General features: G+C 30.6%; 1 long non-coding RNA gene across 3 annotated transcripts; it reads left to right on the forward strand.

The window, feature by feature from the left end:
• Positions 1-2,269: 2,269 nt before the first annotated feature.
• LOC149252600 (uncharacterized) lies at positions 2,270-3,960 on the forward strand. Of its 3 annotated transcripts, none has more exons than XR_016266960.1 (3): positions 2,270-2,293; positions 2,934-3,105; positions 3,367-3,960. It is a non-coding gene; the product is annotated as an uncharacterized LOC149252600 (long non-coding RNA). The 3 variants fall into 3 exon arrangements; XR_016266958.1 differs by lacking the exon at positions 2,270-2,293 and adding an exon at positions 2,304-2,461; XR_016266959.1 differs by lacking the exon at positions 2,270-2,293 and adding an exon at positions 2,525-2,768.
• Positions 3,961-4,462: the final 502 nt, after the last annotated feature.

Genomic DNA, 4,462 nt, shown 5'->3' on the forward strand with positions numbered 1-4,462 from the left:
ACTATAGCTATATAATAATACATAAATTTTAATATATTTATATCATAATCATAAGGCTATATATTTATATTTATAAGGCTTTATATAATCATAATTAAAATTTATATAATTTATTTATTCATCATAAATTTTAATATATTTATAAAATTAAGTGATAAATGTTAATAGTTTGAATCATAATATATAACCAGTATTAAAATTAAGAAGATGTTTTCGGTAGAAATCACATAGAGAAAATTTTACCTAGGCGTTTCGAACTAGCTAGTGTGGTTCATCATCAAGATCAGCTCAGGCAGGGTGATGTGGAGACCTAATCGAATGACTAGTAATAAATAAAATAAAATAATAATAATAATTTTACCCTCCCTTTTGATTGGAATAAATAAAATAAAATAATAATAATAATAATTTTACCCTCCCTTTTGATTGCTTTGTTTTAATATTAGTCTCCTTTAATTATTATTTTTGTTATAGGATACTGACTCATTAATAGGTCTTGACTCCTATTTATTTATTTTATTTTTATTTTTTGACTGTGTTCCCTATATTTGGTTGACTTGGATTGTTTGTTTTTTATTTTATTTTTTATTTCTATCTTAATTATTACTATAAATTATAATATTATTATTTTTAAACTAGCCATTATATTAGCCGTTATAGGAATATTATTTGATCTTAATAATCATTATTAAATTAGTATTATAAATTATAATATTATTATTCTTAAACTGGCCGTTATATTAATCGTTATAGGAATATTATTTGATCTTAATAATCATTATTAAAATATTAATTTTCATAAACTAGTCCTTATATAATCGTATTATTTGATCTTAATAATCATTATTAAAATAGCCCCAAGGGTTAGCTCAATTGGACAAGCCCCCTTTGTTAAAGCACATTTTCTATTGAGAAGTCATGGGTTCAATTCTCTCAACGCTCTTGAGATAAAAAAAGCCCACGGGGCTTTGGATTGACGGTGAATGGGTGTGCTGTTAAGGACATCCTTGCGATGGGTGTGCTGTTAAGGCACTCCTTGCGATAGGTCACCGGTTCATAATATAATATATATAAATATATATTAAAGGTGTAAAATTCATATAAATATAAATAATATTATTAAGAATCAACATAAAATATATATATATATATAAAGGTGTGAAATTTATATAAATATAAATAATATTATTAAGAATCAACATAAATCTATCTTAGTTACTGATCTACTAAGCGTCCAAAGGAATCAAATTTCACAAGGTTCAAACATTTTCTCAAATTTTGCATTCAAAAAAAGGTTTGCATCTCAAGAGAATTAATCTCTCTCAACCATTTGTAAATAAAGAACTCAAATACATCTATGCTGAACAAATATGTGAAAATTTGTAAAAATCTGAAAATTATAAATGTTATGGAAATTACAAATGACTAATTTAGTTATTAGTTATTATTGTTCTCTCATTTTTCTTAAATTTTAGTAATTTAAATATTTCCTCTCTTTTGATTTTTATAATGGGTGGATTATAAATTTTACATTGTTTTAGGGTTTTTAAAATTTCTCAAAACTAGATGCTTCCTAGAGGAAGAAGTACCAGTCTTAATATTATATATAAACTTGAAAATTTTCTGATTTGACATTATGAATATCAATAAGTGAACAACTTATGTATATATTTTACTTCTAAATATATATAATTTTTTATTTTGGAAAAAATAAATGAATAATATGCATTTTAATATATTTTAAGATTTTCATATAAATAATATATTTTTTTGGCTAAGAATTCTTTCTTTTTAATGTAAAGAAACTTATATACATATAGTAGAAGTGAAAACCTGCTCCTTTTAGATCACCAATAAAATAATCCAAGATAGTTTAGTTTTCCTTTAATAACAATACTGATAGTAACTAATCATAATTATCTCATTAATAATTTCACCACATATATATTTTTAATACAATTTATATATAATATATACACACAATAATATACTGATGGGTGTAATTGCATAAAGTGAAATATGTACGTAAATTGAATCCTATTAAAATATTTAATAGGTGTACGGCTATTACGGATTCGCAAGAGTACAATTAAAGATTCCTTAAATTAACATTTCACAATTGTTTTTATCAATCAATCTAATCTTTTATATGATTCATTTAAATTATTGTATTTCATAAGATTTCATTAAGGGATGGATGGATGGATGGACCGACCACGGTGGATTTTTTTTTATCTTAATTTAAGATATATTGGATTCAGATGAGTATGCGCAATTGTCTGAACGATTTAATGTAATGTTTGTCTATTCCAAATTATTTAATGAAATTGAATTATTGGAGTGATGGATCATGTCGGATTTTGTCAATTCTTGAGCTTTAAATTAATCAGAGACTCTAATCAAATGCAGACCTTATTCTTCACACTTGACTTTCTGCTAAAATCAAACCCTATGTCGACTGGTAGGAAATTAACGACAAAAAACCTTCTTTTCTTTTAAATTTAAATTTAAATTTGTTTGCAGAAAATGAAAATTTACAGTTCATGGAATGATTTTTACAGTTCATGCGCAAGTTCATGGAATGGAATGTAATGCAAAATTTGAGCTTTGTGATTTTCACAATCAGAATGTTTTAGGGTCTGAGCTTTCACCATCAAAATTAGGGTTTTTAAGGACAAACACATACTATTTTGCACATTGAAAGGCAGTATCACCATGAACTATACCCATCTCACAGGCATAACTAGAAGTAAACACTTTCCAAACATGTAATTTCACAGTGAGATGTAAATTTGAGCTTTGGTGATTTTCGCAAATGTTTCAAGGGTTTTTAAAGATGCTGAATTCATTTAACAAATACATACTATTTTGTACATCCAAAGGCAGTATCACCCTGAGCTATACCTATCTCACGGCTGCCAGTTTCATTGAAGGAGGGACAGCAAACTAGATAGGACTGAGGAAGGACGGGATTTACTTTGACCAAAACAGAATTGCAATTCCTCCGGTTGTTGACATAGACTGGAGAGCTCATCCTCAGATCTGTTGATTAAATTCCGAGGGTCAATAAGGAGCTTCAAGTCAAGGTCGGACCTCCAAATCAGGGTCGGTATACTGATGAAAGGAAGTTTGAAGGTTTTATTATTTTGTAATAATTTATTTATGAATAGTATTAGCTCTAGAAAATTGTAATGAGTCGGTGAAAGTGGAGAATTTGGTTTAAGCGGTGGAAATTTTTTGTTTGATCCTGTCAGGAATAGTATTGTTTAAAAGGTTTTTAAATTTTCTTATTTGATGCAGTTATTCATTCCATGATCGCAGTTTTCATAATAAAACTGATTATGGGCTAAATTCGTTTTTGCACAGATGGTTAATGGCGATAAAATCGTTCGGACCGTTAAGCAGAGCCTAAACCAAAATTGAATCTGACTGAATCTGATTTGATGCTATAAACTCTGGATCTTAGACTGACCTGTCAACTTGGCTATCCGGGCATACAACCGCCTTTTCCACGGATTAGTTTCTTCCACCAGGACAAAATGCAAGACAAGGAGCTGCAGAGGCCAAAAGGGAATCTATACCCCTCTGGTCGCTCTGTCCTGGCCCTTCGCCTGTGATCACCAGCTTAAACTGTGAAGCCAAGGAGTCGATTAAATTTAAGAAATATCTCGCCACAGGCAGCAACCATAGAAAGCTGGGATCCTCGTCCCAGAAACAGCGACAAGCCCCTGCTATAGAAGACTCCAGACACCCTTCTTTGTTGGATTTGTGAAGAAATTGAGAAATGGGGGACTCCAATACTCGTCCTCTGATAGAAGACGGGATGGACATAGAGTCGGCAGATTGTCCTGACAGTAAGAGGTCCTTATGCAGTAAGCGTGATAATCTTTTGAAGAACTTGCCGGGACTTTACTTGTCGAGATACGACGAACTTGATGCACCTCGAAGCCAACGACTGACCAGAGGTAATATTCTCTTTCGTTATCTGCCTGTGTTTATTTTTGAATTTGGTACTTGAAATTTGCTTGTTAAATTGCATTTATGTTTATTTGAGGCCTACATGATCTATACGACATTTTGTCTAAGAATCAGAGAGCAAATTTAATCTCGCTTTAATAAAGAACTGTAATGGCCTCTCTGATGCGTTGTCCGGATCTGAAAAGTTTGGCTTAAGAGATTCTTGATTTGGGATAATGGGCTCATTTTTGGTAAAGATTCTGTATTGGGAGAAATCGAGGAAGCTAGTCCATCGTGTTTCGCAGGATATCTAAATGCTGGGTTTGCACATTTAAGTTTGTGTTCAGAAACCTTTGCGAGGATGTGTTCACGCATCATAGATTGATGTTGAGATGAGATTATAGTCTAAAATTTAGTGTTCTCTCTGAGCTTCTCGGCAATGTGCCTATGCCCTATAGATTGATGTTGAGATCAGATTATAATCTGAAATTCGGTGGTCTGTTTG

This window comes from Pinus tabuliformis, chromosome 7, assembly GCF_031772625.1.
Source record: "Pinus tabuliformis cultivar Carrire ecotype Pingquan chromosome 7, CPIR1, whole genome shotgun sequence".
Taxonomy (NCBI): domain Eukaryota; kingdom Viridiplantae; phylum Streptophyta; class Pinopsida; order Pinales; family Pinaceae; genus Pinus; species Pinus tabuliformis.